At 47.2% G+C, this 15,077-nt stretch overlaps 1 protein-coding gene across 2 annotated transcripts in view; it reads right to left on the bottom strand.

Moving 5' to 3' along the window:
* Positions 1–14,348, bottom strand: part of NLRC5 (NLR family CARD domain containing 5) — a 106,048-nt gene extending 91,700 nt beyond the window's left edge. For both annotated transcript variants that reach the window (XM_069966002.1, XM_069966003.1), the window contains exons 1-2: positions 14,329–14,348; positions 2,885–2,950 (exon numbers count right to left, since the gene is read on the bottom strand). The gene's annotated coding sequence lies outside the window, so the exon portion shown is untranslated. The remainder of the gene's footprint in view (positions 1–2,884; positions 2,951–14,328) is intronic.
* Positions 14,349–15,077: the final 729 nt, after the last annotated feature.

Raw genomic sequence — 15,077 nt, 5'->3', positions numbered from 1 at the left:
TGAGGGAGTCCGGATGGAAACAGGCATAGACAGACTTGGAATGGTGGCATTCGCACCTAGGGACACCTGTCCCACCGGACCTAGGTGCGAGCGTCCTCCGGATGTTTGGGGACGTAGGGAACATCCCAGCCGGAAGTGATCGGAACCACCGCAATAGAGACAGAGATTCTGCTCCAGGCGCCGGATTCTTTCCTCAGGCGTCAGGTGAGCCCGTTCCACCTGCATAGGAATCTCAGGAGAGGGCTGGGACATCGAAAGGTCAGGATTCTGGAAAACCGGCGCCAGCTGGGGGTGGCGACGGGAATGGGTTAGTAAATGTTCATGCCGAACCTCCTCCTCCCTCTCCGAAAAACGAGTATCAACTCGGGTGGCCAGTAGAATGAGTTCGTTCAGGGAGGTAGGCAGGTCTCGGGCAGCGAGCACGTCTCTCACTCGACTAGACAGGCCCTTCTTGAAGGTGGCCAACAGGGCGGCCTCGTTCCAGTCCAATTCAGCTGCCAGGGTGCGGAACTGGATGGCGTAGTCACCAACAGAGGAGCTGCCTTGAGAGAGGTTGAGGAGAGCAGTCTCGGCCGAAGAAGCACGGGCAGGTTCCTCAAAGACGGAGCGAAACTCGAATAGGAAGGCCCGGAGATTGGCAGCAACAGGATCATCACGGTCCCACAGTGGCGTGGCCCAGGCCAGGGCTCTACCCTCTAATAGGCTGATGATGAAAGCCACTTTAGAGCGCTCGGTGGAAAACTGACTACTCAAAAGTTCAATGTGCATGGTGCACTGAGTCAGGAATCCTCTGCACAACTTAGAGTCCCCAGAGTACTTGCTTGGAAGAGCCAGTCGGAGTGAAGAAGCAGCGTCAGGAGATGGTGTGCGCTGGGCAGTAGTCTGCTGCTGTAAGGCGGCAGTGAGTTGCTGGATCTGCTGTGACTGTTTCTGGATTTGTTGAGCCTGTTGCGCGACCACTCTGGCGACGTCACGGAGATCTGGCACCTCGCCGGGATCCATGGTTGGAGCCTACTGTAACGCCTGGAGTAGTGGATCCACTGGACCGGCACCAGCGATGGCACAAACCTCACCAGGGAGCGGAGTCTAAGGGGCCGCTGGTTTTCACCAGAGCCCGCCGCAAGGCGGGATGGACTTGCTGCGGCAGGCGACCCCCAGGTCGCTACCCCTGGCTTGGTTGCTGGTGTCGGCAGGCGAGGCGTGGCAGGAGATGGCACAGGCAATGGTCTGCAGGTGAGAGCGCACGTGACAGGCTGGACACGGGAACAGATGGAGTGACAGGGAAACAGGAACCAGGAACAGGGACTAGGGACCGGGTAACGGATAGGACTCAGGAACAGGGACTGGGACCAGGTAACAGATAGGACTCAGGAACAACAGGGGGCTGGGCCAAACGCGATGGGAAGCATGTAGAGGCTCCAACACTAAGGACAGGGCATGCTGGGATTTATAGGGGAGTGATTGGGTGCAACTACCAATTAGGAGCGCACTGCCCCTTTAAATCTGAGACAGCCGGCGCGCGCGCGCCCGAGGAGGCGGGGACGCGCGCGCCGGCCGGCACAGCGGGAGACAGGAGCGTGGAGAGGTGAGGCGCCCCCCGGGGCCGAAGTGACAGCAGCGCCGGGTCCCCGACTATGGACACCGGCTGCTGCATAAGGCAGGTAGCGGTCGCGGCGGCGGCCCGGAACGCGGGACGCCGCCGCGGCCGTAACACTCCCTGACACTCTTCTTGGGTTTTTACAGTAGTCCTGCTCCTCTGATACAGTTTTCTGCTAACTCCGCCTCTTTTGCTGTTCCTCTTCCTGTGCACTTCTATCAGACTACATTTCCCATTAGTTTTTGTGGTATATGCTCAAGTCGTCATTTTTCTCCGACCCATACAACCCACCTCTCACCCATGCCCCACCCACTCTCCACCCATGTCTCACCTACTCCCACCCCCTCCCCAACCCCTGTCACATCTGCATCCTCAGTCTGTGCTCAGCAAACAAAATGAATGTGAATGTCTCCTCAGGGGGGAAGAGCAGAGGGAGCAGGAGACAAAGTGGATTGCACAAAGGCCACTTTTCTTTACTTCCTGAATGTCAATCAACTACCAGTGCAGCTGAACTGTGCAGGCATGGTAATACATTATATACAAACATATATTTAACTTTTAGGGTACATTCACACGTACAGGAACTGCAGCAGATTTGATGCTGTGTTCAGTTATTTAGTTACATTGATATCTGCAGCATCAAATCTGCGCCATCAATTCTGCTGCGGATCCTGTACGTGTGAATCCACCCTTACTGTATTTTTATTAGAACCTATCTGGATTTCCCTTTTAACAAGTATTAATCATATTTAATCATGCAATAATGAATTTACACTTTATTGTTTATGATTAGAGATGAGCGAACCTCGAGCATGCTCGAGTTCATCCGATCATAAGCATTAGGTATTTGATTAGCGGTGGCTGCTGAAGTTGGATAAAGCCCTAAGGTTATGTGGAAAACATGGATATAGTCATTGGCTGTAACCATGTTTTCCAGACAACCTTGGAGCTTTATCCAACTTCAGCAGCCCCAGCTAATCAAATACCGAACGTTCGGGTTCGGATGGACTCGAGCATACTCAAGGTTCGCTCATCTCTTTTTATGATATTACTATGACTTTTACTATGCAGTAAACTGATTAGTGATTACACATGATATATTATGCATATAAATGGAGTATTCATATGCATGCTGTATTGTATATTTGTAGCATTTGTAATATTTACCTATGATGAACTGATTATTGGACTGCTGTGTATCTATCTATCTATCTATCTATCTATCTATCTATCTATCTATCTATCTTATATACATCAATACAATAGTCACATTGAAGTTTTACTTACTTTTACTTTATTATGCGAAGTCTGTGGTGTATGCTTCTCTATTCACAGCCAAGCCAAAAGAACTACCTTAAAAGAGAAAGTAAGAAAAAGATGGAAACCCCCTTCATGGTTAATATGGGTGTGAGCTTTTGTTACGTTGACTATCCAAGTAGAACCTTTAGGCATATTTGAAAACAAACAGAATTACCAACAGAAAACAAAACATTTCAGTATGTTTTTCTTACTTTTTGTTCAGTCTTTAAAGCATACAGGAAAGATGAATTGTCGTCCACATGTGCTCAGACAATATGCTGTATGCTGTGTGTGCTTTCAGTTTCATATCAATGGTAAAAAGTTAGAGGCTGTTCACATCATGATATCAATGCACAAAGAAAATGTATACTAATGGAAATGAGGCAAATGTTTTAACGATTAAGGGTGCCTTCACACCTACCGTATCGCAGTAGAAAATCCGCTGCGGATCCGCAGCAGATTTAACTAAATGAATGAACACAGCATTAAATACGCACTGTCAAATCCGCTGCGGATCCGCAGCAGATTTGTAAGTGCGGATTTAGTGCTGTGTTCATTCATTTAGTTAAATCCGCTGCGGATCCGCAGCGGATTTTCTACTGCGATACGGTAGGTGTGAAGGCACCCTTAAGGGGTATTTTTAGATAAACACATTATTGCTAATAAAGTGTAACCTACTCATGTACAGTGGCTTCACTTCACTGCATTATATGTTATTATGAAGCTCTGCCTGCTCAATCCTCATCCTCATGAATCAGTCTTCCATTGCCAAAATAATTTCCTACCATCCATCACTCCACCCCCTGCGCTGATCCGCGACCAGCATCATTCCCATAGTGCAATTCTCACTGCTCAGAGATCCTTGTTTTCCCTTCCGATACACAGGATATTCTGATTGGCTGATTGGGCACTTTCTATGTGTCAAGACTGAGAACAGGATGCTCAGAGTAGCAGGATCTGCCCCTTTGGAATAGCAGGGCACTGTCAGAAGGTGAGTACTGCCTACCTGAGCGCTCCGAAATGTAAAATCTTTTTCTGAACAACTTTTAACTTTTTATTTTGTATCTTAGTTTAATTACAGCAACAATTCATTTATAGCTTTCTCCATGTGTTATGATTGACTACTTAAAACACTTAAAAGAAAAACTTAAAAAATTTTTTTTGGATTACCATGTTCTGAGACTCAGAATAGTGTATTTTTCACTGGATCAGTGTGAGAGTGTTTTTTTGTAGTATGTAATGCAGTGTTTTATTGGAATTATTTTGGGGCATATTACAGTGTTTACCATGCAGGATAGATAATATGGGATATTCTAAATGTTTAATTTTTATGAACAACTGGTGAGGTGTACTAGGAGTATGATGATGGCAGGCCTCAGGGATCTTATTCAGCCCCTAAGTGCATTGTTAACCACTTGCTTTTGTGACACATGGGTGACAAAACGGGGCCTATGCTACTGACTACTGAGGTTAAAGGGGTTATCCAGTGCTACAAAAACATGGCCACTTTCCCCCTACTGTTGTCTCCAGTTTGGGTGGAGTTTTGAAACTCAGTTCCATTGACGTAAATGGAGCTTAATTGCAAACCACACCTGACCTGGAGACAAGAGAGGGGGAAAAGTGGCCATGTTTTTGTAGCACTGGATAATCCCTTTAATTGGTTAGGACAAGATGTATCTCTAATACCAGCTCCTGCCAGCAGTTGTCAGCTGTGAAAAAAAGGCTCAGTTCTACTCCATACTACCATCTCCAACATCACATTTGTATATTAGAATATTATAGTGTGTTGTATGGAAAAACCTGAAACCACTTGTGTATATGTATATGCTGATTGCATAAATAAAACATAAAAACTATGCACATTTCTGCATGGTAAACTATGCGCAGTGTCAAACAGTGATTTAGATGTTCATAGGAGTGGCCTAAAAAGACTAGACTAATATATAGTATGCTAATATACAGTCTAGTCTTGATTGGTATCTGTAACGCCTGGAGTAGTGGATCCACTGGACCGGCACCAGCGATGGCACAAACCTCACCAGGGAGCGGAGTCTAGGGGGCCGCTGGTTTTCACCAGAGCCCGCCGCAAGGCGGGATGGACTTGCTGCGGCAGGCGACCCCCAGGTCGCTACCCCTGGCTTGGTTGCTGGTGACGGCAGGCGAGGCGTGGCAGGAGCAGTAGGCAGGAGATGGCACTGGCAAAGGTCTGCAGGTGAGAGCGCACGTGACAGGCTGAACGCAGGAACAGATGGAGTGACAGGGAAACAGGAACCAGGAACAGGGACTAGGGACCGGGTAACGGATAGGACTCAGGAACAGGGACTGGGACCAGGTAACAGATAGGACTCAGGAACAGGGACTGGGACCAGGTAACAGATAGGACTCAGGAACAACAGGGGGCTGGGCCAAACGCTATGGGAAGCATGTAGAGGCTCCAACACTAAGGACAGGGCATGCTGGGATTTATAGGGGAGTGATTGGGTGCAACTACCAATTAGGAGCGCACTGCCCCTTTAAATCTGAGACAGCCGGCGCGCGCGCGCCCTAGGAGGCGGGGACGCGCGCGCCGGCCGGCACAGCGGGAGACAGGAGCGTGGAGAGGTGAGGCGCCCCCCGGGGCCGAGGTGACAGCAGCGCCGGGTCCCCGACTATGGACACCGGCTGCTGCATAGGGCAGGTAGCGGTCGCGGCGGCGGCCCGGAACGCGGGACGCCGCCGCGGCCGTAACAGTACCCCCCCCCTTTGGCCTCCCCCTCTGTCTTGCCTGCAAATGGCACAGGAAGCCACAAAGTCTTTGACATCTTGGGATAGGCTGGGCCACCAGTAGTGGCGAGAGATCCGTTGGCCGGTCTTACGGACTCCCGGGTGCCCGGCCTCCAACGAGGAATGTCCCCAGTTCAAAATACCTCTTCGAAGCGCAGGGTGAACATGAGTCTTTCCGGGGGGTACTCTCTGAAGAGTGGAGGTGACGACTGGTACTAGGCGATCAGGCGGTATAGCGTGGCAAGGGACCTTCTGTAAGTTCTTCCGGTGGTGAGAGGACACGACCTTAGTCTTGGGTACGGGGAGAGGGTACACCTCGGCAGAGAAGGCATCCGCCGAGTCTTGGTCTTCTGCCGGTAGGCCGGATAGAGGCTTGGCCGGGACAGGAAATGACATAATACACTTGGTCTGAGGTGACTTGAGACACTGGTGGGAACAGTCCTGACCCCAACTGAGAATCTCCCCGGTTCTCCAGTCCAGCTGAGGGGCATGTTCTTGTAGCCACGGGAGTCCCAGGAGGACCGCGGGGGAAGAATGGGGCAGGACGTAGAAGGATATCTCTTCTTGATGTGAAGGACCCACCTGGAGGACTAAAGATGCGGTCTGGTAGTACACACGGTCGGTAAGAATTTCGCCCGTGACCGAGGAGATAGTCAGGGGCCTGGCTAGTCGGGTCACGGGTAGCCGCCATCTTTGGACCAATGTTGCCGCAATAAAACTGCCTGCTGAGCCAGAATCGAGGAAGGCAGTAGTCTGATGATTTTGTCCTGAGGGAGTCCGGATGGAAACAGGCATAGACAGACTTGGAATGGTGGCATTCGCACCTAGGGACACCTGTCCCACCGGACCTAGGTGCGAGCGTCCTCCGGATGTTTGGGGACGTAGGGAACATCCCAGCCGGAAGTGATCGGAACCACCGCAATAGAGACAGAGATTCTGCTCCAGGCGCCGGATTCTTTCATCAGGCGTCAGGTGAGCCCGTTCCACCTGCATAGGAATCTCAGGAGAGGGCTGGGACATCGAAAGGTCAGGATTCTGGAAAACCGGCGCCAGCTGGGGGTGGCGACGGGAATGGGTTAGTAAATGTTCATGCCGAACCTCCTCCTCCCTCTCCGAAAAACGAGTATCAACTCGGGTGGCCAGTAGAATGAGTTCGTTCAGGGAGGTAGGCAGGTCTCGGGCAGCGAGCACGTCTCTCACTCGACTAGACAGGCCCTTCTTGAAGGTGGCCAACAGGGCGGCCTCGTTCCAGTCCAATTCAGCTGCCAGGGTGCGGAACTGGATGGCGTAGTCACCGACAGAGGAGCTGCCTTGAGAGAGGTTGAGGAGAGCAGTCTCGGCCGAAGAAGCACGGGCAGGTTCCTCAAAGACGGAGCGAAACTCGAATAGGAAGGCCCGGAGATTGGCAGCAACAGGATCATCACGGTCCCACAGTGGCGTGGCCCAGGCCAGGGCTCTACCCTCTAATAGGCTGATGATGAAAGCCACTTTAGAGCGCTCGGTGGAAAACTGACTACTCAAAAGTTCAATGTGCATGGTGCACTGAGTCAGGAATCCTCTGCACAACTTAGAGTCCCCAGAGTACTTGCTTGGGAGAGCCAGTCGGAGTGAAGAAGCAGCGTCAGGAGATGGTGTGCGCTGGGCAGTAGTCTGCTGCTGTAAGGCGGCAGTGAGTTGCTGGATCTGCTGTGACTGTTTCTGGATTTGTTGAGCCTGTTGCGCGACCACTCTGGCGACGTCACGGAGATCTGGCACCTCGCCGGGATCCATGGTTGGAGCCTACTGTAACGCCTGGAGTAGTGGATCCACTGGACCGGCACCAGCGATGGCACAAACCTCACCAGGGAGCGGAGTCTAAGGGGCCGCTGGTTTTCACCAGAGATGGACTTGCTGCGGCAGGCGACCCCCAGGTCGCTACCCCTGGCTTGGTTGCTGGTGACGGCAGGCGAGGCGTGGCAGGAGCAGTAGGCAGGAGATGGCACTGGCAAAGGTCTGCAGGTGAGAGCGCACGTGACAGGCTGAACGCAGGAACAGATGGAGTGACAGGGAAACAGGAACCAGGAACAGGGACTAGGGACCGGGTAACGGATAGGACTCAGGAACAGGGACTGGGACCAGGTAACAGATAGGACTCAGGAACAGGGACTGGGACCAGGTAACAGATAGGACTCAGGAACAACAGGGGGCTGGGCCAAACGCTATGGGAAGCATGTAGAGGCTCCAACACTAAGGACAGGGCATGCTGGGATTTATAGGGGAGTGATTGGGTGCAACTACCAATTAGGAGCGCACTGCCCCTTTAAATCTGAGACAGCCGGCGCGCGCGCGCCCTAGGAGGCGGGGACGCGCGCGCCGGCCGGCACAGCGGGAGACAGGAGCGTGGAGAGGTGAGGCGCCCCCCGGGGCCGAGGTGACAGCAGCGCCGGGTCCCCGACTATGGACACCGGCTGCTGCATAGGGCAGGTAGCGGTCGCGGCGGCGGCCCGGAACGCGGGACGCCGCCGCGGCCGTAACAGTATCTTGGACTTGTCTTTCAAAGCTTTACAGCTGTAAATAAAACTTGATTTTTGGACCAATCTGATGACCATCTTTATGTTTAATATTAATTTGTCAGCAGCTGTCTGGTAAAGTCCATTGTGTAGGGGTGGTTTTGTAGCAGGTTGGTGGTCTTCTGGGTAGACTTGCAGACTTTAGCAGACACAGAATCCAAGCAAGAAGAAGTTCATGCAACTGACCTCAGCCAGTTTTACTTCCAGTTTGTGGTACACGGAAATAAAATAAAAAATAAAAATAAAAAATGCTATGCCTCTCAGACTAACAGTAGATGTGATATAAAGTAAGTTTGCAAGTTTACATTCATTATTATTTTTTTAGTTATCAGGGAAAACATGGCACTTCCTGTGTTCTGACTTTTTTTTTTTCAAAGAGTTTAAACACATAGTCCTGTGTTTCCCAGGCCATCTAAGCGTTCACAGAGAAGGCAGTCATGTGACTGATGGACACATTGAGCCGTGACTCTCTGTACTGGCCAGGACTTCGTGTCTTTAGTCTCTTTTTTTTCAACAAGCACAAGACTAAAAATCTGCCTTCAGGAGACTGGACCTGGATACAAGTAAGTATAGCTTTGTTTTACAGCATGATAACAAAAAACAAAATAATAAATGTAAATAGCAAATTTGGTTTATATTACATCTACTGTTGATTTAGATTTTGAAAGTTGTAACGACAAGGACACTTCAACATGCTAAAATATGCTGACACATTTCCTTTTAGATCCATGTTACGCTACTCCTCAGCTTAGCTAAGCTTAATCAAGAAATAAAATGTTACAGCTCCTTTAATCTCTTCCCCCTATAAGTGGATATATGATCTCTTTTTATATATATATATATATATATATATATATAAAGCTAGTCAGGGCCGCCGATAGGGGAGTACAAGTGGTACTGCCGTATGGGGCCCGGACCCTAAGAGACATGGGGAGGGCCTGCTGGGCCCGCCGGCCGCCGGCCACCGACCGCTACGCTAGGGGGGCCCGCACGGCCCCCCCTTGCCACCTGTTTTTGAGCATCCCGAGAAGCTGCGGCCGCGCAGCTTCTCGGGATGCACTGAACGCTTTGATGTTCCGCCCGCACATTGAGCACAGTGAGCAGGCGGAACATTAAAGCGATTAGAATACAGGAGCAGGACCTGTCAGCGTCCTCCTCCTGTATTCTCTCCCATAGGCTGCCGGCACTTCATACCAGCAGCCTATGGGACGCCGGGACGTGACCTCTCCGGCAGGCGTGATGATGTGACGTCATCACGTCTGCCGGAAGTCCCGTCCCTGCGGCTCGCAACATGGAGCCTGAAGAGGAGGAAGAGCTGCTGCCTGCACAGCACGGATTAGGTGAGTAGGATGTTTGTTTTTTAGGGGCACCTCTGGGGGCATTATTAGTGTTTGGGGGCACCTCTGGGGGCATTATTAGTGTATGGGGGCACTATTAGTGTATGGGGGCACCTCTGGGGGCATTATTAGCTCATGAGTGGCACCTCTGGGGGCATTATTAGTATATGGGGGCACCTCTGGGGGCATTATTAGTGTATGGGGGCACCTCTGGGGGCATTATTAGTGTATGAGGGCACCTCTGGGGGCAATATTAGTGTATGGGGGCACCTCTGGGGGCATTATTAGTGTATGGGGGCACCTCTGGGGGCATTATTAGTATATGGGGGCACGTCTGGGGCCATTATTAGTGTATGGGGGCACCTCTGGGGGCAATATTAGTATATGGGGGCACCTCTGGGGGCATTATTAGTTCATGGGGGCACCTCTGGGGGCATTATTAGTATATGGGGCACCTCTGGGGGCATTTTTAGTTCATGGGGGCACCTCTGGGGGTATTATTAACTCATAGGGGTATCTCTGGGGGCATTATTAGTGCATGGGGGTACCTCTGGGGGCATTATTAGTTCATGGGGGCCACCTCTAGGGGCATTATTAGCTCATGGGGGCACAGCAGGGAATCCTACATACAAGGGGCACAGCAGGGGATCCTACATACAGGGGGCATCCCACACAGCGCAGTTACTATGGGAGCCTACAGGAGGGAGAAAGGAAAGGAAGTTGCTAGAAATGTGTGGAGCCTAAATTGTTTGTCTCGCAGGTTCTGAAAAGATGAAACATATCTGGAAGGAATCATCATGGAGGTCTGGGCCGGATGGAGAGGAAAAGGGAAAGTGACGCCTCAGATCAAAGAAGACGTCACCTGTGAGTCCCTGTATGACAATTTTCTTATTTTGTAGAACATCATTTAGTAGGGGTGCCCCGAGGTGACAGCTACTACATTATCTGTACTCAGAGATATCACTGTGTTATCTGTGGTGTTACATAGGACTGCAGGTGACATCTACATTATCTGTACTCAGAGATATCACTGTGTTATCTGTGCTGTTACATAGGACTGCAGGTGACTACTACATTATCTGTACTCAGAGATATCGCTGTGTTATCTGTGGTGTTACATAGGAGTGCAGGTGACAACTACTACATTATCTGTACTCAGAGATATCACTGTGTTATCTGTGGTGTTACATAGGACTGCAAGTGACATCTACATTATCTGTACTCAGAGGGATATCACTGTGTTATCTGTGCTGTTACATAGGACTGCAGGTGACATCTACTACATGATCTATACTCAGAGGGATATCACTGTGTTATCTGTGCTGTTACATAGGACTGCAGGTGACATCTACTACATGATCTATACTCAGAGATACCACTGTGTTATGTGGTGTTACATAGGACTGCAGGTGATATCAGGTGATTTCTCCAGGTTGCAGAAGTTCAAACTTCATTGTGCCCTGGTGTGCTGGTGTCTGTATGTCTGTATACATGTGTGCTGGTGTCTGTATGTCTGTATACATGTGTGCTGGTGTCTGTATGTGTGTATACATGTGTGCTGGTGTCTATATACATGTGTGCTGGTGCCTGTATACATGTGTGCTGGTGTCTGTATACATGTGTGCTGGTGTCTGTATGTGTGTATACATGGGTGCTGGTGTCTGTATACATGTGTGCTGGTGTCTGTATGTGTGTATACATGTGTGCTGGTGTCTGTATGTGTGTATACATGTGTGCTGGTGTCTGTATACATGTGTGCTGGTGTCTGTATACATGTGTGCTGGTGTCTGTGTTTGAGATCAATTCTAGAGAACTGGCTCATATACCCCATTTTCCCCAGTGGCTTAAAATGTAACCTCTGTTATACAGTTATAAAATTGTAGAACCTAAATGTGAACAAGGTGCAATTCAAATAGACACTTACTTGTATAGCTGTCTCTTGTGCTCTGTATGCAGTGCATTATATTCACCCTTGCAACGTACAATTTATAGCGTGTCTACAAGCCCAGCGGGGCTCATTATGATGGAGACTAAAACTTATACAAGAGTGGGGTAGGGGTTCCCCTGTATTCAGAATGCTGTTGAGTACTAGGCAATGTCCCGTCTGGGATTATTGAATTTCGAGGGTCTATGCAGAGCAGGATAAAGAGACCTCTGCTGCACAAACAGGATCTCCTAGAAAGCGTTCTCACCGCCATGTATTAGCTATCACTGTCTTGGGTGAGCTAAACTAGTCTGCCTGGGGGGGGGGGTGATTTGTATATGCTCACTAACATGGAACAGCCTCATTATATTAGCCTTATCAACATATTCTATGTTAGTGAGCATACCGGGGGGGGGAAGGGGGGGGATATTGGTGAACATATACAAATCACACAGCCCCCCAGACCCTCGAAATTCAATAACCCCAAACGGGGCATTGCCTAGTACTCAACAGCATTCTGAATACAGGGGAACCCCTACCCCACTCTTGTATAAGTTTTAGTCTCCATCATAATGGGCCCCGCTGGGCTTGTAGACGCGCTATAAATTGTACGTTGCAAGGGTGAATATAGTTTCGTTTCTACAATTTTATAACTGTATAGCAGAGGTTACATTTTAAGCCACTGGGGAAAATGGGGTATATGAGCCAGTTCTCTAGAATTGATCTGAACCAAATTATACCTCCCAGCAAGGCGTGGGTCAAACAAACAATTTTTTTTTTTATTAATGTGGGGGGCCCAGACAATTTGGTTGTATGGGGCCCCGAAATTCCTGATGGCGGCCCTGAAGCTAGTGGGCACCACTAATAATCATGGAGTGCTAAACCAATGCATATAAGTAGTACATCATCCTCTCAAAAGAAAAAAAAGCATATGCACAAAAAATGGTAGCACATCACAAAAATCTTTGTTATAACACTGACATAGATACAATGTACCACATAAATAAATGAATGTACACGAGTAGTAAAATGAGGGAGACAACACCCCAAATACTGCTCTACATTAAAAACACTAAAATGTCACCATAAGTCCTGCTGGTGTTCCAGCCAGGGCTAATCTACCACTCTGACTCTGGACTGTATGTACAATAACAAAAATCCAACATCTCTACCTATACAGAGACCTAGTAAAACAAAATATAACCACAACTAATGGAGCATAGGAAAAAAAATAAAAAAATTGGAAAAGATCACCATATACAGTCCAACAGAATGAGAGTCAGATGGGATAAGGAATCACCCCACGCGTTCCGCCGTCTAGCGGCTTCCTCAGGGATGTGGGCAGTAGAGTGAGGGGCATAGTATATATACCTATACAACATGTGAAAGCAATTACAGATTAGATGAAAAAAATATCATACCATGTGCAGGAGAATCAATTATCTCAAACATGTCCGGTGCCTGGTGATCTTTTCCAATTTTCTTTTTTTTTTCCCTATGCTCCATTAGTTGTGGTTATATTTTGTTTTACTGGGTCTCTGTATAGGTAGAGATGTTGGATTTTTGTTATTGTACATACAGTCCAGATTCAGAGTAGTAGATTAGCCCTGGCTGGAACACCAGCAGGACTTATGGTGACATTTTAGTGTTTTTAATGTAGAGCAGTATTTGGGGTGTTGTCTCCCTCATTTTACTACTCCTGTACATTCATATGTGTATGTGGTATTTTTGTATCTATGTCAGTGTTATAATAAAGATTTTTGTGATGTGCTACCATTTTTTGTGCATATGCTTTTTTTCTTTTGAGAGGATGATCTTTTTTGAAGTGTTGCAATACTCACAATTAAATGTGTTCTGCTGCGGGACTGTACAATCGTAAGTGTATTAGATACAGTAACAAGTGCATGAAAGGATGAAAGGATTTTCAGATAGATCCATACATATGCATGTGTAAATTTACATGTATGCACCAGTGGGGGTGCACTTAGGTGCCAAGAAGGCTTTTATGCAGTAGATAAAATCTGCAGACAAAATATATATATATATATATATATATATATATATATATATATATATATATATAGTGGGGGCAGAGCAAGACAAAACGATTCTAATAACACCAAAGAAAGAATCCTTGTGTGATGCATGGTCCCTTTAAGTCCCCCAGTTGCTGCGTATCAGTTTTGTTTAGTCTCTTACTTTAAATAATAACCCTGCAGTAATTGTCATTGTAGACTATGCGATGAACAATTGTTTGGGTTTTTTTTGTATGTTCATAAAAAATAATGTATATAATGGGGATAATGTAATTCACACAGTGACTATGGGCTGTTTTCCATTTTGAAATTTTTTTATTATTATTAATATTATTATCCCCCTTCTCTTTATATACCTTGCAGTGTTTAATATTCTGCAAGTTATCACAACATTATAATCCCTTGGAAACGGACAGTAGTTTAACTATTGTCAGACAGGTTGGCTCCAACGTCATTAAACTGCCACAAGGCACTTCCCCATAAGAATGCTAAATTAAAGGGGTATTCCTATTCTGGTATTATGACATAAATGTTGCAATGGGAATATCCCTTTCAATGGGCACTGTCATAGCGACATATCAAGGAGAAAGCAATGTAAAGACATATGAAAAAATCCCTTTAAAGATATGTACAGTATATGTATAGCCCATTGTCTGAAAATGTGCAAACTGCATTAATGACAATATATTCCTTTAGAGGACTAAAGCTGTAGTAATTGTCCACCTTCTTTATAAGTAGGACTGGAGGGACTGAAACCCTATCAATCCCTCGCTATAATTCCCCATATGGACCCCTTATATTACGGAGAAGAGAGCAGTCTTACCTCTCAGTGGACGCATTACAGGAAAACGAAAGTGAAAGAGACTGAACAGAAAAAAGTGTGTGCACTAGATAGAAGGGAGAGGAGAACCAAACCCAATTAGGAGAGATAAAGCGATAGCTACAAAAAATTTCATTTGTTTTAACCCATTAAAGACCAAGCCAGAGGTACAATGCAATTCAGCCATTTTTAACATTCACGTTAATTGATGCAATTAATTGATTGTATGGATTATTTAGACTATGCAGAGTTTGATCATTTGTATCAATGTTTATTTTGAAAGGATGGTCCAGATTATGACTGTTGGGACCCAAACCATACCCCTACCTAAAAAGAAATGCACCCCATAGCATTAACCCCTTAAGGACCAGAGCCCATTTTTTAAATCTGACCAGTCTCGCTTTATGTGGTTATACCTCTGTCATGCTATAACCTATCCATGCGGTTCTGAGATAGCTTTTTCGTGACATATTGCACTTTCGGTTAGTCATAAATTTTGGCCAATATCTGTACATTTTTTTTTTGTGAAAAATGTCCACATTTCATGACAAAATTACAAATTTTGCGGTCACTTGCAATATAATCATGTGATAATTTTATTGTCAGCCCTGCTACACATGCAATGATACTAAATATGTGTATTTATTCCGCCCTACATTTATTATAGCATTGGGGACTATGAGGACTATGTGTGTTTTATACATTATTTATATTTTTATTTGTGTATAAGTGTGTGGTTTTTTTTTTTACTT

This window comes from Dendropsophus ebraccatus, chromosome 4 (genome assembly GCF_027789765.1).
Source record: "Dendropsophus ebraccatus isolate aDenEbr1 chromosome 4, aDenEbr1.pat, whole genome shotgun sequence".
Lineage (NCBI taxonomy): Eukaryota > Metazoa > Chordata > Amphibia > Anura > Hylidae > Dendropsophus > Dendropsophus ebraccatus.
Note: the sequence above shows the minus strand (reverse complement) of the source record. Positions and strands in the feature narration are given on the sequence as shown.